Here is a 25,393-nt window from a genome sequence, read left to right as displayed (position 1 = left end):
TCTCCCCTCTCCCACCTACCTCTCTCTCTCTCTCTCTCTCTCTCTCTCTCTCTCTCTCTCTCTCTCTCTCTCCCCTTCCCTCCCTCTCTCTCTGTCTCTCTCTCTGTCTCTCTGTCTCTCTGTCTCTCTGTCTCTCTCTCTCTCTCTCTCTCTCTCTCTCTCTCTCTCTCTCTCTCTCTCCCTCTCCTTTCCCTCTCTCCCTCTCTCTCTCTCCCTCTCCCTCCATCTACCTCTCTCTCTCTCTCTCTCCTCTCTCTCTCTCTCTTCTCTCTCTCTCTCTCTCTCTCTCTCTCTCTCTCTCTCTCTCTCTCTCTCTCTCCCTCCTTCCCTCTCTCTCTCTCTCTCTCTCTCTCGCTCCTCTCTCTCTCTCTCTCTCTCTCTTCCCTCCCCCCTCTTCTCTCCCTCTCTCCCTCCCTCTACCTCTCCCTTCCCTCCATGTTCTCTCCCTCTCTCCCTCTCTCTCCCTCTCCCCTCTCCTCTCCCTCTCTCTCCCTTTCCCCTCTCCTCTCCCTCTCTCTCCCTCTCCCCTCTCCTCTCCTTCTCTCTCTCTTCTTCCCCTTTTCTCTCCCTCTCTCCCTCTCCCTTCCTCCATTCCCATTCCATAAATTTTTAAAGGCTTATTAGCATGTACGCGGTACTTTTTACTCATAAGCTGAGAATACCGTTGGGGTTACCAACATTTTATGGCCTAGCAGCACATACGTAGTTATCAATGTAGCCCATACACGGTTTATAGACATAATTTTAGTTGCCCAAGAGCCTCAACGGCCTCAAAAGAAGTTTTTGAGGTCGTTGAAGGCCCCACTGAAACTGTGTCTGCACTTCTATCACTGTTGTATACATAAAAGTAAGTGAATTTTTTGTTTTTTTGCATGATTTCAAATGATTGAATTGTTGTTTTTATTAGTTTTTATTTTTGCATGGTTTCAAATGATTAAATTGTGATTGTTTAATAGTTTGATTCCAAAAAATAGTGATAAGATGCATACTTATGGTTATTATTAATTTTTGAACTTTTCTTTACATATATATGTAATATGATTCTATTTAGGTCAACCGATCTCAACCATGGGAAAGAACAAGCGAGGAATGATGGAACAACGAGAGGCTCAAAAGGAAAGACAAAGGCAACGTATGAAGAAATTGCATGACATAAGAACATTGGGAGAAGAAGGTTTGTCAACCTCAACATCTCAATTCGATTTACCAAACGAATATAATGCACCTAATGCAATTGAAGAAGAAACATTTGATAATTTACTGTTTGAACCTAATGCAATTGAAGAAGAAACATTTGATAATTTACCATTTGAACCTAATGCAATTGAACAAGATACCGCATTGAATAATCAATTAAATGATGAACATATTACACCTTCTCTACTTGATGAATTGAATGTACATAATGCACCGATGTTAACACCTCCTAGAATCATTTGTAGGAAACCAAAGTATGTAATTGACATTGATGAGAATATATTGAAGTCAATGCCCAATAAAATGAATGAACGAACTTGTAGGAGAATGGTTAAAAGATTATGGCAAAACAATTTTAAAAACTTAAATCAAACCACAAGATGTCAATTAATTGTTCAAATGATTAAAAATTTGAATTTTAGAGAGACAATGAAAATTCTAGGCCTAAGATCATCTAAAAGTAACAGTGAAAGAACTATTGTCAGAAATCTATTTGATGCATATCAATCTATTGGTTCAAAATCATGTAGTAAAGATTCTAGTGCTACTCGACGTGTCATTACATCAACCATAATGAGCAAGAAAATAAAAAAAGATCATTTGATAAGCAAAACAAGTAAGTCATTGAATGTTAGTAGAACAACATTAAGTAAAGCATTAAAGAGGTGAGAACAAATAGAGGAACCTAACAATAATTCTCTTTGGGCATTCTCGGGTAGACTACCATGCAAAGACAAGGTTGTTGTAGATGCACTAAAAACATTAGTTGAAATTTTTTGGCATGACAGCACAAGAGTATCACCCAACTAAAGAGATGTTGTTAGAAGGTGAATTGGGTCTTAAAATCATGAGCCACATGCGAAACACTATCTGGATATGACTCAAACTAAATTTTATGAAAGATTCCTTCAAAAGTTTCCTCATAAAAATTTCTCAAAGATTTTTTGAAATGGCAAAACCTTTTTATATTAAGATTAATCATGTACACATCACGTGTTGTTATAGGATGCATATTGAATTTTCCATGCATTATGATATTTTTCGTCATATTTGTTCTACTTTGCACACTAACGATGTTTTGCAGGAATGTAATATACAAGCACCTCCTAAGTCGGCAAGAGAATTTATTTCAAGTGTGTTATGTAATAGACATGATGGTTGCATTTAATATAAGATGCCTTGTTTGGAATGTTCTTGTGCTATATGTGGTGGTTTGAAATGTTTACCAATATGCATACATTTGGAGAGCACAAATGAAATTGGTACGAAACTAGTTTCTTTTGGAAAATACAAGACAGTCACATATGGAGTTAAAGATGGAAAAGATTTGAAGAGATGTGAGCTAGTGAAAAATGATATATGTGTAGCTCAATTTATGAAAATGTTTCAAGAGAAACTAGTTTATGAGTACATAATGCATACACATAGAGCTCAATGGTTAGATGAGCAATTCAACTTGTGTAAGGACACATTTCCTCTTGGCACCATTGTCTCTATCATTGATGTCACTAAAAATTATACTCTACAACCTCAAAATGAAGTGCAATCCATGTATTATCACTCTACACAAGTTTCTATTTTTGTACACATAGCATTCATGCATGCATGGATAATTATTTGAGTCATTATCGGGTCATAGGGGTGATAGATTGAGACTAGATACAATTTGAGCAAAAATTGTCATTGTTGTTAAAAAGGTTGTCAAACAACTTCTACATTGCGTCGGTAGGGTATGACTCTCAACGTTCTGGTGCTTTGGGATGCATGACAGGGGCATTCCTAACGTAAATATGTCCACTCAGATGCACTCATGATGTCAGTTTGTGCACACGAGGAACAGAATCAATTCTAGCCAATCTTGCAACTTTTCCTTGCAAGCAACTAACGGTTTTTTGAGTAGGCGAAAAAAATGCTACTAATTGAAAATGGCTTCGAGTCATCGAAAACTGAGATAGGCCATTGTAGAAGAGCCTCACGCAACCCCACGGGATCAAACAGATCGATCGTATGTGTCGTGGATTGGCAGAAATAGTTCGTCAAATTTTGACAACTTTTTAGACTCAGGGGACTTGAGAGATCTCACTGATAGGGTATGACTCTCGACGTTCTGGTGCTTTGGGATGCATGATAGGGGCATGCCTAGCGTAAAAATACCCACCTGGATGCACTCGCGATGTTAGTTTGTGCACACGAGGAACATAATCAATTCTAGCCAATCTTGCAACTTTTCCTTGCAAGCAACTGATGGTTTTTTGAGCAGGCAAAAAAATGCTACTAATTGAAAATGGCTTTGAGTCATCGAAAACTGAGATAGGCCATTGTAAACAAGCCTCACATGATCCCACGAGATCAAACAGATTGATCGTATGTGTCGTGGATTGGAAAAAACAGTCCGTCAAATTTTGACAATTTTTTGGACTCAGGGCACTTGAGAGATCTCACCGGTAGGGTATGACTCTCGACGTTTTGGTGCTTTGGGATGCATGACAAGGGCATACCTAGTGTAAACATGCCCACTCAGATGCGCTTGCGACGTCGGTTTGTGGACACGAGGAATAGAATCAATTCTAGCCAATCTTGCAACTTTTCCTTGCAAGCAATTGACAATTTTTTGAGTAGGCGAAAAAATGCTACTAATTGAAAATGGCTTCGAGCTGTCGAAAACCAAGATAGGCCATTGTAGAAGAGCCTCATGTGACCCCACAGGATCAAACAGATTGACCATATGTATCGTGGATTGGAAGAAACAGTTCGTCAAATTTTGACAATTTTTTGGACTCAGGGCACTTGAGAGATCTCACCGGTAGGGTATGACTCTCGATGTTCTGGTGCTTTGGGATGCATGAAAGGGGCATGCCTAGCATAAACATGCCCACCCAGATGCTCTCGCGATGTCAGTTTGTGCACATGAGGAACAGAATCAATTCTAGCCAATCTTGCAACTTTTCCTTGCAAGCAACTGACAGTTTTTTGAGCAGGCGAAAAAATACTACTAATTGAAAATGGCTTCGAGTTGTCAAAAACTAAGATAGGCCATTGTAGATGAGCCTCACGTGACCCCATGGGATCAAACAGATTGACCATATGTGTCATGGATTGGAAGAAACAGTCCGTCAAATTTTGACAATTTTTTGGACTCAAGGCACTTGAGAGATCTCACCGGTAGGGTATGACTCTCGACGTTCTGGTGCTTTGGGATGCACGATAGGGGCATGCCTAGTGTAAACATGCCCACCCAGATGTGCTCGATATGTTGGTTTGTGCACACAAGGAATAAAATTTGACCATTGCGAGCGTGAGGGTGCTCTCACACCAAACACATTGTTGTTTAAATTCATATTGTTGATTTTTGTTGTTTATATTCATATTGTTAATTACATATGCAAATATTCATTTAAAAATTATATCAAATCATATTCCACGATTGCAATGATTTATCAAATTCAACATTTTAGAAATTTTATCAAATCATATTCCACGATTGCAATGCTTTATATCATATATTTTTGTTGTTTATATTCATATTGTTGATTACATATACAAATATTCATTTAAATTTATAAAAGGACAACCACAAAATACAACAAATACAAAATAATGAACTCATTACACATTTATTGGATCGAGTATTGATATTTATATATATATAAAAAGGCATGCCTACCAAGTCAATACAAGTATTACAAAAATGTGGCATATGCCATGTCCAAATCGATATACAATAAAAATGTAGAATATATCTACATGTATTGGCCATTCTATGACCAAAACTAACACTATATGATCCTAAACTTATGGTGGATCATCAAAATCAAGCCTCTTCGGTGCAGTACGTGGCTCTGTAGATGGCTGCAAAACCACAATTCAAAAGCCAAGTTAGAATTCTTTTGTAGAAAATAGTTCACAATTGACATCATAACTATGCATTTAACTTTAATTCCTTTGCAATTGAAATGTAGATTATCTCATTGGTTGATCCAAGAGCTAATGTCTTCGCTCTCCTCTCCTTGTCACTCTTAGGAGTTTTCTTGAAGACATACTTAAATGGATCCATGTTATGGCGGTACCGCGAAGGAGTCTATTGTAGATTAAATGTACAATTAATACAATGTACTAACATAAATATATCAAAAACACTTAAAAGCTATAATATAGAGAACAATGACGTACATGTGCCTTAGATGCTTCTCTAATGGACTCAGGATGGCTCACCATCAATGTAGAAATGGTCGCTATTACCTATACAAAAAATGTACAAAGATTAAATACAATTAATATAATGATAAGTATTGAAGGTTGAAAACAATTAATTTTACATGTCAAACAAAAATGTACCGGATCCTAATATGCTTCTCCAATGCAAGGAGGAGGGTTCTCCATTGACGAAATAGGTATGGATATTTGCTGTATGAAAAAAATATAAGATTATAATATATCACAAGTTCACATGTACACGTGCATATAATCATGAAATCAAGAAAATAAAGTAGAGATACATACCTCCGCCCTCTCTTGATTCGTGGGCGAATCAAGTGCATTCAACATATCCACAAAGCTCAATGGTCGTTGTACATGTAAAATAGACAAAAAACACTAATCAATCTACAGGCGAATCAAGTGCATTCAACATATCCACAAAGCTCAATGGTCGTTGTACATGTAAAATAGACAAAAAACACTAATCAATCTACAAACCCCAACTAATACTTGATTTCAACATTTTCAAACAATTGTACAACTAAAAATGTGTTCAATTACCTTCTTCACATGTTTTGGCATCTTTGAGATATTCTTTTTCTTCGGATGAGCCCTAGACGCAGAGGGGGTGCCCTAAAAACAGAAAATTAACATGAGATATTAGTACCCATAATAAATTAAACATAATTTTAAAAATCTAAAATGAAATGACTTGCATATTCCATCAAAACAATACATAAAAAGAGTTGTACAAAATATGATACCGTATAGCCTTGTAGGCCAAAATCGATCGCCGATAGCGTGATGTCATTAATCTGGGACATTTCGTCCCTTGTCAACACCTACAAACCAAAAATTGGACCAAGCATTAAAGATAGTTAGTATATCTTGTATTTTTTTGAATTCAAAGTGTACTATTATATTTTAACATGTTGCAAAATTTATACCTCAGGCGTCGAAGTTGCAGCTATGGTAACTGGGGGAGGTGTATGGGATACCGCTGCTGCATCCTGAAATGCATATTATTTGTCTCAATTTAAATCGATGTATAAATGAAAATTCATTTATGTAATTACAAAATTAAAGTGACTGATAAATAAAATGTTATGAATTCAAATCAACACACCTGTGTCTGTGGCTCATGGGCAAACACCATGTCCATCAACTCATCTGTCAGCGCGACATCCTCAACCGTGTGAGCCTGACATCTACAACCACAAATCGTGCATAGATGATATGAGTATCCATCTGCATTGGCTACATCATCTATCCCCGAGCAACTGACACACATATGCTCGATGGGCTCTCTATCGCCCTCTAGCAACTCATCACCCAATACAATAGGGTGTGCTAATGATGTCCCATGCTGGATGATGGCACCAGTCAATGTTGTGGCCACCTGAAGAGTCTATAGCTCCATCGACTCTTTCAGCTCTAATGGGACAACCTGATGCACCTTGGGTTTGGGTGCTAGGGGGTGGCAACTCTCCACGGCTAATCGCCTACGGGCTCCAGGTCTATCTTGGGCAGAGCCACCACCTCTACCATGAAACTCTCTCATGTCAAAATAATTTGGGCGCACATTGAGCACAAACTCACAATATATTTTTCTCAAAAAATATAATGGCACCTCATAATTATTACAAGGTGGATCATCAAAGACCATCCACCACCTTTGCCAAAAAAGATTCTTCATCTGCACATTGGTACACCAATGGATGGGAAACCTCTTTGCATTAGGAGGTAATGACTGACCAGTTTTGGGGTCAACAAAAAGGGCACATATTTGTTGTTTAGAAATATTTTTTTTTTTAACTCCATCGTATGATAAGCCATTGGCATAGAATTAATGACAATTATCCCTAAAGCTTCCCCATTTGGTAATTTCAGTGGAAACAGCTATGGCACCACTAGCTAATGTTTCTAGGCTAGTGGCGAGGAATTGATGATGGTCAAGTTCAAAAGTTTTCAATTTTACAATCAGTCTATTGATTTTGGATGTATTTTGCCCTAACTGATTAATTAATTCTTCTTGTGTTTCGACTGTGTAGTCAAAAGGAGGAATTGGGGGTTGTTCTTGTGTGTTTTCAGGAGGTGCATTTGGTTGTTCTTGTGGGTTTTCAGGAGGTGCATTTGGTTGTTCTTGTGGGTTTTCAGGAGATGCATTTGGTTGTTCTTGTTCTGGATTAGAAGAATCTGGTTTTTTGAAACAAAAAAATGAAAAAACCTAATCAAAATTAATGAAATTAAATTCAAAATGTAAAACAAATTGCATAAACTAGAAAGAAAGACAAAAAAAACAAAAACTAACCTTGATCCATAGCTTGAGGACAAATTTCGCACCCCGTTCGTGGTTTAGCTTAAAAAATGGGAAAAAAGGAAAGTTAAAAACATGCTTTTCGGGTAAATGAAGACCCAGTTTTTTTTAAGAACTTTTTTCATCAGGCACTGCGTACGCGGTTTACTAGGATTATTAGCACGTATGCGCTCATTTTCCAATAAGCAATGCGTACGCGCTAATTTTCCTAGGTGTAGCGCAAACGTGCTCAGTTTCCTAAGCTTAGCACGTACGAGCTACCTTTTCTAGGCTCGGGAAGATCAAACCTAAGCGCATATGCGGGAATTTGAAATTTTAAAACCGCGTACGCACTACCTATTTTTCCAAGTTTTTTTTGGGTGGTGTCCACTTTTCTGACCACCATCTTTGTGCACACGCCCGCCTAGGATATAAATAATGGGGTCATTGCTAGTGCATATTGATGGACTCCTTGAGGGTATTTGTAACATAGGTCTATACTAAGTTTCAACTTCCTAAAATACACTAGAGGTTCAACCCTATTGCTATGGTTGAACTTTTGCAATGATAGATGAAGATGAGTAGGTTGGTGTTGTGGTGAATAAAGGTTACTATAGTAAAGCCAAAATTTTGTTAATACGGATTGACCAAGTCATAATAACTTTATTATATGTAATGTTATATATTTTTGTAGTTTAGAAGGAACAATTACTTCTTAACTATAGACATAACTAAAGGAATATGATTCATGCAAAATATATTTAATTATTTAGTGAGTGTAATTACAATTAGAATAACTGATAGAGTGTGATAGTGTGAATTTGTTAACAAAAAATTAAGGAATTTCAACATATATTTTAGAAGAAAAAAAACTAGAACTATAAAATAACTCAAGCAAATAAAATAAAATACTTTTAGTAAATACAAATGAAATGATTAAAAAATAATTCAAAAATAAAATAAAATAACTCTTAAGTAAATATAATAATTCGAGATTGATATCTCTCAACATTAATTTGATCGAGGCCCAGACCTGCAAGCATGACAACCCATCAAGGGCATGAATCCTGCGAGCTGCCAACCTAATGAGGGCCTTCACAAAGTATTTTTTGCCACCTGATACGGGGGTACAAGCCAATAGGCTGAACCTCTTTGTCTAAGAGCCAAGGACTGAGGGGTATACATTCCGCCAAATTCACACGGGGCACAATCCCGACCTCATCCCTTATGATGTCGCATCCTTGCACTCATTAAGACTTGATCCCTGGTGGGCTCATTTGGAGCCATTCAACTTCACCACTTAGATATATTTAACATATCTTTACTAATATTTTATTAAAAAAAAGACATAATCTTATGAAAACATTTTTCTAACCGATATATGATACAATAATTTACCTCAAAATTGTTTGCAGGGTTTATAATTTACCCTTAAAAATCATCTCATCTATAATCCGCGATATTCGCGTAAGATTTTAATTATCTGGGTTTTACCCTTTTTTTTCACAAAAACGATGATTTGTAACCTCAGATTTCTTGGTTTTTTGATTTTCTCCTCAAAATCGTAAATTCTCTTTTCGAGGGTTCATGTTTCAGGGTTTGATGGTTTTTTCCTCAAAATTGTGCTTTGTTGTAGTTAGTTTGGGTCACACCTGCTAGGGCGAACATCTGCAACTGTGGTATCTTGCAGTCAGTTTTGGAGTTGATACTCTTCTGCAAAAGGGTTTGCCGATTTTCCTCAAAATCATGGTTTCAGTGTTCAGTCAACCATACCAATAATTACACTGACAACCATACCAATAAACCATCACATATTACACTCCAAATTTGTCTTCTTATCAAACTATTCAATCAACCAACACCAATTATTTTTTATCTAGTCAATGGACTATAGGAAAAATCCCAAATGGATGATTTCTCCATGTTAATGACCATTCAAATAGATACACATCATATATGTATAGATTATGTATAGATTAGTGGGGTATAGTGGATGATTTATTATTGCATAGAAAAGATAACAGGACAAAAGTGTGTAGCTGTGGAATTTTCCCCACCTCACATTTTATAGTTGAAAAATTTGGTTCATACCTTCTTCGCGTGGATTTTTCACTTTATTATAAAAAGGTCCAAATTTGCATCCCTTTCCTAAGTGGTGGGGACTACTTGTCAATCTCTCACTACCCTAACAACACACCAATATCCATATTCAGCTTTTTCAAGCGACTTAAATGATAAGAGGATCAATTTAACGTATATTACACTTCACTTCAAATTAATAATAAATAATTTCAATAAGTAATATCGAGATTAATTTATTATAAGTTAAGTGGCTTTTTTAATGTTTATTTATTGGTTGTAATTATTTTTTAATTTACAAGTAGACAAAATAATATTTAAGATCATATATTTGATACTTTGGTAGATCGTATATAGACATTCGGAGAAATTAAATAGAAATCAATTGAGTAAATGTTTAAATAATCACAATAGCTTTTTTAGTCTAGAATTATGTCTTGGATCTATTTTCTCTATAACTATATATAGAGATTAAGTTTTGCAAGTATAACAACGAATAAGTAGGCACACACTTGCATTTCAAATCTCAAAGTTTAAATTATCAAGGTCACTACCATTGTAAAGCTCAAGGCCAATTCCTCACTAATTTTTTGTCGATTCTATAAGTTTCACTTTTTTGTATTGTGTTGGAAAACGGATTTGTTGCTTTAAGTAATCTTCTTTGAAGAACCCTATTTTGCCCTGTGATCAGCAACAAAATGTTCACAACAGTCGAAGAAATGCAAAACAATAGCAATTCCTCTCTGCGTTTGAGAGGGGCATCTCCCTCGTATGATGAGGGTATATGGATTTTCTAAGATTTAAAGAACAACATGTATAATCAAAACTGATTGAGAAAAAAGATATAAACTTATCAATTTTTAAATTCCACACATCCAAGTTAAGATACCAAAACTTGAAATGATAATCTTCTTCACATGCAATGTTAAAGGAAAGCAAATGGTTATCATTGATAGGACATAAGAATATTAACAATAACATTTGAGATGAATTGAACACCCATCCAAAAAATTTCTCTATTGCTTTCTTGCTTGAATAGTATTATTTGAGTCCTTCATGCAATGCTTTGTGAAAAAGTGGAACCCCCTTTCATTGAATTGCAATGAGGTATATATAGGTGAGGTTAGTAACCACCTAAGGTAACTACCTTAACAACCTTTATAACTAAGAATAACTAACTCACTTTAAGTGTAACAACTTGAAATAACTAACTCATTTTGGAATAATAGTTACTTGGAGTAACTACCCGAGTTGAGCACTTAAAATAACTACCTCATAAGAAAGAGTTAGGGGTAAACCTAACTTTACAATAAAAGAGAAGAAGATAAGACTCGAATAAGAAAAATTGATCATGAAACTTGTTTACAAAGCAAAGCCAAAAACATGATTCGAGTTACACACACACAACAAAAATGAGAACTATACAATATGCATCACTGCATTTATTCTACGCTTGCCAAGGGTGCCATTGATGAAGTTGTTGATTCTAAAAGCAGGTTTTGCTGACCGGATTCTTTATCTTTGAATATTCTAAAAATTTTGATGGCTAGAGTAATGGATTTCCCTTTAGGAATAAGGATCTTGGCTATCCTCATCCTCCAAATCTTCAGGTTTTTGTAGATGTTGCTCAACTCCGCCACCATACTAGGTATTTAAGAAATATAAATCTTCAAGGAAGTGTAGGTGCCAACCAACTTATCTATTTTGTTTTCATTGAAGACTTCTTTGTTAAAAAGTTGTTGATCAACCATGCTCTGAAAACCATTTTGTAACACTTGCGAGTCTTCCATCAATGATGTACTTGGAAGGATGGCGGTGAGCTGATTTTGAAGTTTTGCACACACTTGATCACAAGCAAGTATAAGTTTTTCTTGCTCTATTGAAACTTGGTTGATGATTACCAGCTTCCAACCTATACTTTATATCCAAATCTCTAAGTAATTCTCCTCTATATTAGGTAGGATTTTCTCTGCTACAAGGGTGTTGACATTAATCTCCATCATCTTCCTAAAATCATTCATGATCTCTTTCCAAGCTACTTCTTCTTTTCTATCACTTTTTAGGTCCTTTTCAATGGTTTCTTTCTTGATTAAGGCCTCATCATGAACAACTTTTGCCTTAACAAAGAAATTGGATGCAATGATTTTGACTTTCTCCACCCAACTTTCAGTCACTTTCCCATAAACTTTATATTTTTTGAAACTATAAAATAACACTTTTTTCAACTTCTCCTTCTGGTCCCAGGACAACTGGTTGGTGAGCAACATTGAGTGGCATGGTAGAAGTGTCAACTATGGACTTAAAGTAGGAGGAAAAATTTTGCACTTGTTGTTTCAGTTGATCCTTTGACTACTTTTCTTTTTCACTTCTCTCCACTAGTCTTGTAGCTACCACATTGAAATTTTGTATGTCAGCTTCATGAGAAGATGAACCCATATCAATTTTTGTCATAACAAAACCTATAGGAGTGGCTTCGTTTACATCTTTTTTAGAGATGGGCCAAGCTATCTCTAGGCACATATTTCCTGAATTCAAATCAATCGTTATTCTTGAAGACACTTTGATTTTCTTTGGCTTCTCAGGTTTCTTGAAAAGATCAGATATTCTGTTGAATTCAAGAACCACTAACTCCTTCAATTTTCTCTTTTTCAATAGGATTTGTTCCAACCATGGGAGGAAAAGACTTTATGAGGGCTCTTGTACATTATTTTGTTGAAGACTTTGTTGCTCTAGTACTAGTGAAGTTGCTTCCTCTCTAACATCTTTTATTTGATCAACTAGATTCCTTAGGAAAGAAGGCTCCATGGTTGAAGTAGGGTATTGTACTTCATGATGAGGAGATTCATTGAGGATTGAAGGTGACATAGTTGGTATACCTTCATCAAGCCTTGGATCATCCCAGACTTCTACTAGGTCTTGATCTTTCTCTTCCCTTGAAGTAAAATTTTATTCATTGTCTTTTGATCTTGATTTCTTCTTCTTTTATCTGGGCTCATCTCCGCATGCATTTTGGAGATTATTTCTTCTTGGAGGATCTTCATCTCCACCACTTCCTTGAGATTTCTAGTGAGAAAGAATATCCATAGCTGGGGTATGAGAAGGAATTGATGAAGTAGAATTGTCTTGATGCCTGCTTCTCCTTGGTGTCTCCTTTCTACTTGTTGGCTTTGTAGCAGTCATTTGTGCTATCCTCTTTCTGACCCAAGCCTCTAACTTATTGATCACAAAATTGGTTCTTTCTCTGACATCTCTGACCTCTGGATCTGCCTAATTAATAGCAGGAAGAGGTTGAACTTGGATCTTTTCAAAATAAAAGGGATCAATTAGATCCGATTCATCATCTTCAATACCTTCAATGATCCATTCCACCATGAAATCACATATTTGTTTAAAGGTGAATCTTGTCCAATCTCTTTTCCTAACTTTGAATTCATCCTCACAATCTTCCCATAAGTCTTTCATATTTGGGAAATGGAGGTACCTGGGACACAGTCTCAAATTATTCTTAACATATCCTTTACTATCAAAGGGAAATCTCATCTGGTAGGTGTACAAGTTGATTTTGGCTAGAGCCCTTTCCACATATTTTGCTTTTGAGTTGGAATCACATTTATAATGACCAAGGCAAATAGGGAAGGCAACTCCATTGTTCTTCCTATCTCTGCATTTCTTTTAGACCGACATTAGCTATCTACAAAGCTTGATCAAAAAGAGTTTATCATCAACATACCCTGGAAACCTATAAGGATAACCATTGAATCACCCTACTCGAAGGTAGGTGAATTTTGGAAATTAAATGAAGTAACTTTCATACTTCTTTACCAATGTTGTTGCTTATTTTGATATTCTGATAGTTGTATTACCTTGAAGTAGCCTCACTGCCAACATTGTAAAGGCATCATTCACTCATCTGAAATGCATGAAGCTCTCCTCCAATTGCAACTGCTTGTAGTAGTTGTAGATTTGTGTTTCCAGATTCAGAACACCAGTTGTACTCAAACTTGGCCATGACCTTAAATTAGCAATTGTATATATCAAATAGGATGACATGTAAAACCATTGACTCGTCTTGAAATGGATCAACTGATTATGTATGCATTCACTAATAAGATGACCCCAATCAATGAATTGTTTTTTGGATGATATGAATATGATGAAAAGGTACATCCACATTTTGAGCTCATTAGAATTAGGACTATCAGATGAAATATCTCTTTAATAAAAAGAGAGCGGTGAAGCATCTTAGGAAGCTAAGATTGTCCTCCTTGTGATGTCACCATCCATTCTTTGGCTAATTTATTCAAGCATTTACTTTCGTTGTCACTAAAATACTTGTAAGCCTTCTGCTTATCAATGTAAGTGAATTTCTCCTTGTATGGCAATCACAGAATAATGGCGATGGAAATTCCATCTAGCTTAGCCATCAGACACCCATCAACAGTTCTTATTTCTTTGGCATCAAGATTATATCCTCTTGCACATTCTAGCATGACTTTTTGATATTGCACCATTATGGGAAAACAAACCGCATCAACCAACCCACTGTCAACTATCTTGTGGGACAATTTTGATCTATCTCCTTCTGTCAATGATTTTTGGATATCTTGTAGGTTAATGTGCCCTATTTTGGTGTTGAGAACCTTGATAAGCATAGTGTCGATCATTGGAACATATTCCTACTCATGTGCTTTGTACATCATGATGATGCTTTCGCAAGTTTTCACACTGATGTAGCTGGAGCTTTGACTTTGAGGTGGTTTTGAAAATAATTCTCTACGGCTTATAGAGGCATGGCAACCACTTTGAAAATTCTGACAACTGCATTTCTTTGAAGAGTTCCTATAGTCAATTCAATGAATTCAATCTCTGCATAAACCCTAGCTTGGCATGTGTCATGTATTCAGCCTTCACATTCGCTAACTAACTGTAGGAGATTGAAATTCTTAAAACATCTTTAATGGTCTTTCTTTTTCTTAGCTGCAAAAATAGATTCAGAGCTTCCAGAATGACACAACAAGTGGAGGATGTTTGGTAAGAACAGTTGAACTCGGTCTTTACTCCAGTAGGTTGTGCTCGTGTGGAAATTTCTAAATTAATTTTCAACAAATCTATTTTGCGCATATTCTTGCAATCATTTCACTTTGATTCTTGGGATGATATCTCTTCGAGGAATTCTGTCAAAGAGTTCAAGTTCTTTGTCAATGATTCCACATCTTGCGGGCCTGTCTATGAGAACATTTCCCACTTAAAATTTTGATAAAATCCTCCCTCTATTATTCTTTGATGTATGTTATATGTCGTATTTTTTGCTAATAGAGAAAATGTGGGAAGAGACTATAGAGTTTTGCTTAAACCTATAGCTTTACATTAACTATAAAGTTTCTAAAACTTTTTCAACAAATTGCTTTCATTCTAAAGCTGCCATTTCGGCATAGGCATAGAGGATGCAGGGAAAGGATGTGGAATTCAACTATACATAATTCAATTGCATTTGCTTTAAACTTTTGAATGTGCATACCTTGAAATCATCACATTTTGTATGATGACCTTCTTTAACTCATTTTTGTCAAAAGACACTGGTGTTTTGGCTATGATTACTCATTTTGCAAGAATGTGCAATGAAACAAAACCAATATCCTTGTAGTCATTGCTTTGATGCATGTCCATAACCTATTCAAGAGCACCCATTTTGCGTAGACAGGGAGAACATTGACATGGTTTTCTTGAAACTATATGCTTGTCATTAGACCTTTCTTTGAGTTATATTACCAAACTCGAGAGCAAGGGAGATGACAACGTGGTTGCAAAATACGGTTTTACACCTACTAATTGCATTTTCTTTGAAGTTTCTATAGCCTCTTCAACAAATCCATTTTGCATAGTCAATATAGTTGATTTTTCTTTGTATCAAGAAGCTTTAGCGTCGGCATAAGTTGTTTGGTATTGGAAAGAGCCGAATAGATGAGCTTTGAAGCAATCTTAGAGTTAGTTATAAAAACTAACTTTGCATTAATGATTTTCCTATCATGGGCCACATGCCAAATTATCCATGCCAAATGGAACTCGATTAGGTTGTTATGAATGAAATGTTATTGAATTTACCTAAGTTACCAAAGGAAATAAAAATCAAGTGTATCAACTTTTTCATCAACTTGGCCAACTTATTGATGTAGCCGATGGAGATGGAAATAACACTTGGCAAACTTGGTAAAACACCAATTTGTATTGATGTGAAATCGGTAACTTGGGAGTCTTATGCAAAACATCGAATCCATTATTGATTTATTAATTAAAGCATCAATGATTATTGATAATATAATCCACATGTTGTAATCATGACTAAGCATTGGTGTTTTTGAGAATTAATATTTTTCTTTGAAATATTCATTTCCACCTTATCAATGCTTGTGTATCATCATCAATGTTATTATCAACCAATGTTCAACAATTTGTGAATTTGGTAAGACGCTAAGTGATAAAAGAGATATATCACCACTTGATTGCAACTTCACATCAGCCCCCTTTATCCATTTTTGAACTTGCCAAATTGAAAATTGATAAACACTCAAACTCTTTGAATGTACCCAGAAAGATCCTATCTTCGATTCATTAGCCTTTACTAATCTTATTCAAAACTAGTGTTGAGCATTGTGAAGAATCAACCAACTTGAATATATGAACAAGTCATCCCAACTATTTTCCCTTCATCAATCATGATTTGAGATTGATACTTATGCAGGGTTTATAATCTCACAAAGACTAAAAATTTCAACTACCGAACTTATGAAGCAAACAATTCAATACTGGATGACAATTGGACAAATATCTATCTAGGAGGCTCTTAATACAAGATTCAACACAAAGCTTAAATTTATCAAGTTTTAAAATTGGGGTCAATAGCTGGCTCTGACTGGGGACAAGGACCATAAGGGACGTAAGATGAATCTAGAATCTTTAAAACTAGTGCATAATCCAATGGGCAACATAGTCAACAAGACCAATGCACAACTCCACAAAAGACGGGTAGACAAGTCGAAAACCAAAAGTGGGGAAGAACAACACACACACACCAACTGAAGAAAAAAAATCCAAAACTCCTAGCTAACCGATATACAAGGTGAAGGGCAATCAACCTCACTGATTATATAATTTCTATTAGATTCACTGACAGTCCCAAAGACACTGAGAGGGGGGATGAATCAGTGTCTAAGTAGTTGGCAGAATATTTAAACTTATTTATAACTTTGCAACCCAAAATAGTGTACCGATAAATAAAAATTAATGCAGTAAACAGAGATAATAGAGACAACATAGAAACACATCATAACACAAGATATTTAACGAGGAAACCCGATGTGGGAAAAACCTCAGTGGGATTTGTGACCCACAATATTTACTCAATGGCCAATGAATAAATACTACTTACAATAATGGGCCTGCACATGCAGGGAGGCCAACAACCTAGAGATCACTTCTCAATAAAGAGTCACACTGACTACAAAGGTGGATTATCAAATCCAATACAATGTACTGCTCGAAATAGCATCTCTAATGCCAAGTTCAATACCAGTTTAAGCTCAGTCAATAACCAAAACCTTCATTGTCAACTATATCACCTTATACAATGAAAATGTCTTATCACACACACCAAAATGACTTATAAGATCTCATACATATATGAGTCTTTTACAATATACCATGTCGGCTTTCAAAAGATAATTATATTACAATAAGCAAAAAATTATCCCATGTCGGCTAGAGTGTCAGTATGCTTTGTTGCCGATGTAATCTGAATGCAGGTGTAAGTGTCTGCTGGTGTATGAAGTTTGTGATGTCAAGCATGTAGAAACCAATTGTCTATGACTTTCCAGTTGGTTGCCATCAATGACAGCATCAACTATTCTCATAAGAGTGTAGTATGCCAGCAATCTCCCCCTTTGGCATTGATGGAAACACTCATGAGAAAAATCAAAACTGTTATCCAAAAATTGAAATCCAAAAAGATGTGCTCCCTCTGAGCAAGTGATCTTCTCTGTACATGCACATACATTTTTCTCTCCACTACTCCCCCTTTGACATCAATGACAAAGGATGTCATAAATAATCAAAAGAGTACAAAAATGCTACCTCAAGATCTGTAACCGATTGGTTACAATCTAAAAGATGTCTACCAAAATCATATTCAAACTTTGCATAAACTTTTTACTGTCATTTAAAGTTGCCTCTATGTGCTGGATCATACCAGTGAGATAGTGCATTTGCTGCTTTGGTGATCTCTCTCCTTGTACTATTGCCTTAGATATTTCACCTCTCTGAGTAATCAGATTATCTAGCCTTGGACCAAGTTTATCCTTTAGTTCCTGGGCATTAGACCTTATTCTTGCCTTCTCTTTCTCAAGTTTTTCTAACTTCTCCTAAAAAACTACCATTCCCTGCTCAAAAAATGATATAAGTCTGGATGAACCTATTATATTGTCTGCAATTTCATCAATTTCCTTTTGTGTCTTTTTGATCTCCTCATCAATGTCCTCTGTTTAACAGTGGGGTTTACATGCTTCCCTATATAACTCCTTATACTCCAAAATTGTAGAGTTGAGTACTGGTAAAAGTGTATCCACATGATCAGTACATTCCTTTATGGTGTTTTCAAAGAATGTATTCTTCTCTTTTTCAACTCTCTCATTTATGGTATCCTCATTCACCTTATCTATAGTTATTACATTATCAACAATAAATTTGGACAATGTATCCAATTTCCCTAAAGAATCATTTATGTGATTGTTTGGGCGAAAAAGTGAGACTAGGTTAACATGCCCTAATCCTACCTTTTGACACACATTACAGAATACGAAAGAGCCTAGAGATATCGCACAATTGGCTACTTCTTTTGGTGAAAGAGAGAGCCACGGGATATCTATTAGGATTTCTATTCCCTTGTTGAAATTGTAAGATCAAGTAATGCAAGTTCAAACCCTAATCCCAAAATGCAAGTATGAACTAATAACAAGATTGCAGAATTGAGCTTAAACAATGAACAACTGTAAATACAAGGATGAAATAAGAATGTAGATGTGTACCCAGAGTCAAAATCAGACTGAAAATGTTCGGGACGGGGGCGCAGGCGCCACTGTCCTGAAAACTGCACCGGAAACTATTGTTCTGCACTCTGGAACACTGTCGGAAAGCTGTCTGAAAGCTGTCTGTCCAGAGGACCAAGGCACCCAGCGCCTCTGTCCCAGGGACTAGGGTGCCCAGCACCCCTGTCCTGGCAGGACCAGGGCGCCCAGCACCCCTGTCCCAGTCTTCTACTCTGCAATTTGATACAGAGTGCTGTCTCGACCTTCTCTCTCCGGATCTGTATCCCGCGGCGTCATCTGAATCCCGAAACCTGCAATGATATCTGAAAAAGGGTGTATGGGCGGCTATATAGGGTTTTGCCTTAGTCAAACCCCTGCTTCGGTGATTTCCACCTCCACGAATAGCCAAGTTGTTTTGTAAAATGTATTGTGTGTGCAGACCTAGTGTGTGTGCAAGGTCCTAAAATGCAAGAAAGCAAACTAGAGCAACCTAGAAAGTAAACCCTAATTGCTTGTAAATGATAACGTAAATGCTCTAAATCAAGATGCAAAGTGATCTAAAGCATGAATAAATGATGTATTGAAGCTTATGTAAAGACATGAAAACAACATGAAATCATACCCAACCCTCAAGGGAGGAGTACAAGACAATCTTCAGTCGGTAATCTCCTATTGTTCTTCAATGTCTTCCAAGCCCTAAATGGATGAATGGAATTGATAAATGCTTGATAGAGGGATGTTGTAAGATGTTGAAGTCTTCAAAGATCTGCTCTTTTGCTGCATATGAAGTTCCTAAAAACAAAAATCAGATCCTTTCAAATGAAGAAAGAGAGCTCTTATGTATGAAACCCTAGGTCGCAATTTCGTCTTTTGGCCGACCTAGAGATTGAATAACCTGCCAATTTCTTGGGGTTAAGCTTTATTTTATGATTGGATCGCGCTCCTAAAATTTTGGGAAAAATGTCCGGGACCGTGTGCACTCCAGGCGCCATGGTCCCGACAACTTTTCACCAAATTTTCAGGACCATCAGATATGATGATTTTAGAGAGAATCCTGAAGTTACAGGTGATTTCGAGATGTTTTGACCCCCGAAATTAAGCCCCCAAGCTCAGAATAGGGCCTAATTAGGGTTTTTGATTAAGTGATGTATTGGAGGAATAAAATGAAAGGGGCACGCTTTAATGAAAGGGCCCAACTTTATGATGTGGAAAATGGTGAAATAGCACCTTTAGACCTAATTAATTTGATTAATTAAGTGCTAAAGGGGAAATGTAATGCAAAATGCAACTGTGCCAAGGCGGGTGCTAAACTAGGTGTTAAATTGTACCGCTTTTAGCAAGTGCGTACAATTTATGACGTTACATTTAGCCCCCACTTTAGCGGTCATATGAGTACTACGTGCATATGCAAGCTAAAGTTCAGAAAGTAAACATTATTTGAAAAAGGATATATCCATAAGTTGTCGGACGAAGCCCCCAGCGGCATCTGCAGTACACAATTAGGAACCGCACCCTACAAAACAAACGTTAGATCACAAAAATCACCTAATGCTTACTAAGGAAAGTGATGAAATTTGTGAGTAGCTGTATGCCCCCCCCTGTTTCGACTTGCTTATTAGGGAGGTGAAACAGGGTAGCATGTTTACTTACGACAAATTGTGTAAGAGAGTATTGATGAGGGATGTTCACTGAAAAGGCTTCATTAGAGCACTTTTTGGAACATCCCGAGAGTAGGGGACTGAAAATACGATTCCTATGCAACAAACGGTTTGAAAATCGCATCTCCCAAACTCAAGTTATGATGAGATGAGTGAAAGAGGAAAATTAGGGTTTTGAAAATAAAGGTACAGGAATGAACGTATATACCTTGAAAGAGACACTTGCATTTGTCACTTTGTTGATTCTGAGTACTATTCATTGCAGCGGAGCCCACATAGCTATCATCATGCCTTCATGACGACCGGAGCATCCCACGAGGGTTGAGATCCTACGCCAGGTTGTGATTGACGACGAGCCACTGGACGAGGTGAGTTGACTGAACTTTGACTTTTGATTTTCTGCATTTTGACTTTTCTGTGATCGTATGTGGGCCCTGAAGGCTGACCCGGGGCCCACCCAGGGCGCCATGGTCCCTTCAGGGCACCATGGTCCCTGACAGGGCGCCATGGTCCCCTCATGTCGCCATGGTCCCTGACAGGGCGCCATGGTCCCTGACAGGACACTATGGTCCCCAATCAAGGCTTGGCGAGGGGTTTCAGGACTAGGACACGATGTTCGACAGTTTGCATTAGCGATTTTGATGATTGAGTACTAATTACGGTTATGTTTTTGTGTTGTAGGGCCTTCCGTACATGAGAGAGCATACAGCGGGACATATTCCTCACAGTTTATGAGATCAGATTCCGCGGCTTACTCAGTCAGAGAGAGACACACTGTCGATAGTAGGATTATGGTATGTGATCCTCATGCCAGCCATTCGGTTCCATCCTACGATGCTGATGGCATTGATGGAGCGATGGGATCCTGACACATGCACATTTCATCTTCCAGTAGGGGAGCTGATGGTTACACTCGAGGATGTGTACCGTATACTTCGTCTGCCTATCAGAGGAGCGACTGTTACATACGCGACTGATCGGTCAGCGGAGGATCATCAGAGAGAGCAGGTGTATTTCATAGGGAGAGTCATGCCGAGCGAGATGAGAGGTCGCATCATGGTCAGCTGGCTCTTACATCCTACAGAGGAGGTACCCCTTCTGAGACGCCTTATGATAGCCATCATAGCACTAGCCGTCTGCCCTAATGGGCGAGGGACGCACATGCATGGGGGTCTCACATGGTGTATCAAAGCGATGGAGAGACACAGGAGAGTGTATGCTTGGGGTCAGAGTATGCTTGCACATCTCTATCACGACCTTGAGGAGTACGTATTTGGACAGGGGTTCAGTTTGATGACGTGCACACTTCTGCAGGTGTGGATTTTAGAGCACTTCACATGCACCAGGCCCATCGGCTTTCCGCTGAGTACAGCGAGCGAGCAACCTAGGGTGTTCTCTTATCCACTTACCAGCGAGTGGAGATTTGGAGATTTATTATATTGGAGAGTGATTTTTGACAGACTGACAGCCGAGGTGACAGTGTGGAGACCTTACCTATGGATGCACAGATGGGATGGGATGGAGAGACAGTTAGCATGCCTACAGAGGAACCGCCTACTGTGGGGATGATATGCACACATCATAGTCCCTTTCTACTTCGACCGAGTACGGAGGCAGTTCGGGCTAGAGCAGTGTGTTCCAGCCGATGCGCCCATCTATACTCGACACTCGCGGGTCCTTCCCAGACCTAGAGCAGTAGCGAGACCGACGATAGATGACATCGAGACTACAGACTTAGAGGGATCTGATAAGGATGTAGTCACTGACTACTCTGCAGAGCCTAGAGCACAGCGCAGGTATGTCTCATGGTTTATGAGATCATATCCATGTCCTATCTTTCCACCGGATCATCCGACAGGCTATCCAGGCCCATGGAGACATGGAGACCAAGACGAGGACCAGGGATCTAGGTCAGAGGAGCCAGAGGAGGGAGAGGGTCATGAGGAGGTGGGAGATCCTGATCCACCTACAGGCGATCAGCCTAGTGCCAAGGAGGAGGAGGAGGATACAGATAGAGAGGAGGATGAGGGAGACGCAGGTGATGATGTGGATGAGGACGAGGATGAGGATGACGAGGAGGACGATGAGGAGGATAGAGATGATGAGGAGGAATTAGATGCAGCTCCCCACCATTCAGGAGACGATACCATAGCTCTGGATCCACCTCTTATTCCCCAACAGGGGGAACATGAGGCGATACGGAGACCTGTTCCTAGTACCCTCCAGCCCACACCCATCATTCACAGATTATTCGAGTGAGGGGAGCCTAGTGGTGCCCAGGCACAGATGCTACCATATCATGATCCCTACTGGCGTGAGGGAGATCCAGGTATAGTAGTTTTATATTGATTGATTAATGTTTTGATGATATAGAATGGTACTAACAAAAAATCTGTTCTACTGCCACAGCTAATGTGCAAGAGTGGCGTTCCTTAATTCAGCAGGCAATGACAGACATTTCCAAGATCCCCAGTTCCTCACAGATTGTCTATAGGCCTCAGGGGAATGCGGGTTGGCATGAGGACTTGTTTTCCCCATTCTGAGTATAGGTAGATATATGGAGGGAGAGAGAGAGAGTCCTATCAGAGGACCTCCAGAAGGCACGACAGAGAGAGAGAGTCCTATCAGAGGACCTCCAGCAGGCGCGGCGAGATCTAGCAGCGGCTCAGGCCGAGGCTACCACCTATCGCGCGATTCTTATGGATAGGGATCGTAGGAGTTCCTCTCAGAGTCACTCACGGTCTGTATCGCGCTACACACCCATGGGTCCACCTTCACGGCCAGATCAGGAGGGAGCGTCCAGTCGACACTCTCCAGCCACTAGCCCCAGGGATAGGAGATGATTTTATGATGTAAAAGAGAGGTCACATTTTGGATATACAGTGACCTATATTTGTATATGATCCACACATATATATATATGTATATATACATGCTTCTCTTTTGTCTCAAATGTGTTATCTTTAATGCTTAAAACAATGTATATTTTGTTTTGATTAAATCTAATACATCTGGTAAATGTACATGTATGTTCAGAATTTAATTTCCATGTGATTGATTTCTCAATGCTCCATAATTAAATTGATACATGTGTGACTTAATTAAATATTTAATCAAGTACTACATTGATGATAAGGAAGACATATGCATTAAGTCTAAGAATCATATAACTAATGTGATTTAATTCCGAACTTAAACACAACATGATACAATTCTACTTAACACATAAAGACACTGTATAATATGTTAGCATAATGGAATGTAAATATTTCACAATTTACATAAATGAATTCAAGACAAACCATGAAGTAAAGAAACACACTTGTCAAGAACGAAGCAAAACATCATAACATTTAATTCTATTTTGCTTTAATTAAGAGACACTAACATATTATCCAATGTTTGAAGAATTGAAAAGAAGATAAATAAGGAATGAAGAATTCAGCATAATATCTACGCAAGTGCATAGCATTTATAGGTTCTTTACGAGGCGTACCATCTACATCCGCTATTTTGTAAGCACCTGATCCATAATCCTCAATAACAATGTATGGTCCAAGCCAATTAGGACTGAATTTTCCCTTTTCTGCAGGTAAGGCATTCACATTGCGCTGATTCTCATAGAGGACTAAGTCACCTACTGAGAAGGAACGTTGAATAACCTTATCATTATAGCTTCGTTGTAGAGTTTTGTGATACGCTTGAATATGCTCAAGAGCGTTTATACGCTATTCATCAAGCATCTCAAGCTGTTGAAGTCGTTGTTCTCTATAAGAGTCATCATCTACTATACCTTTGAGAGAAACCCTAAGTGATGGAATCTCTAGCTCTAAAGGCATAATAGCGTCAGCACCATAAACAAGATTATAAGGAGTAGTTCCTGTGGCAATTCGTACACTCGTTCGGTAAGCCCAAAGAGCATAGATTAGCTGGTTACTCCAATCCTTACCATGCTTATTCACGGTTTTGCGAAGAATTTGTTCAATTATCTTATTGGATGATTCGGCTTGACCATTTGACTGAGGATAGTATGGTGTAGAAAATCGATGTTTGATATGATACTTCTCGAGGAATTTCTTCACGTCCTTGTTCTTAAATGATGTCCCATTATCTGAGATTATAGTAGAAGGTATCCCGAATCGAGAAATGATGTTTTCTAGAAAAAATTGACAAATCAATTCAGCAGTAGTAGAGCGAAGGGGAATAGCTTCTACCCACTTCGTAAAGTAATCTGTTGTGGTTATAATGAAGGTGTGTCCTTGAGATGAAGGAGGAGAGATTTTTCCGATGAGATCCAAACCCCATGCGGAGAAAGGTCAAGAAGCTACTTGAGAATGAAGTTCTTGGGCAGGAGCATGAATCAGATTATTGTGTTGTTGACATTGATGACATTTTTTAACAAATGAAAAGGAATCCTTCTGCATAGTTTGCCAATAGTATCCCATACGAAGCAATCTATGAACCAAGGATTTGCCCCCAAAATGCCCCCCACAGGCACCTGAATGTGCCTCTTCAAGAGCAACAGGGATTTCCGACTTGCTAAGACAACAAAGGAGAAGACCATCATAACCCCTTCGGTAAAGGACATTAGAAAGAATGATATACCTAGCAGACAGCTTGCGGATTCTTGCCCTAGTGTTCCTATTAGCGGAATCAGGAAAGATACCATCGATCAAAAATCTTATGATATGCGAGTACCATTCATCTGAGTCTATAAAATCGCAACATGTTACCAACCTAGAATCGTCTACAATAGCTGGAGAAATAAGGTTGTGAATAACAAATTTAAGATCAACCATAGGGTCCTCTAAAGATACAAGAGAAGCCACACATGCCATTGCATCCGCATGTCGATTATCTTTTCGAGGAACAGGTTCCATGGTATAAGA

This window comes from Cryptomeria japonica, chromosome 10, assembly GCF_030272615.1.
Source record: "Cryptomeria japonica chromosome 10, Sugi_1.0, whole genome shotgun sequence".
In the NCBI taxonomy this organism is placed as follows: Eukaryota; Viridiplantae; Streptophyta; class Pinopsida; order Cupressales; family Cupressaceae; genus Cryptomeria; species Cryptomeria japonica.
This window is presented reverse-complemented; position numbering follows the sequence as displayed.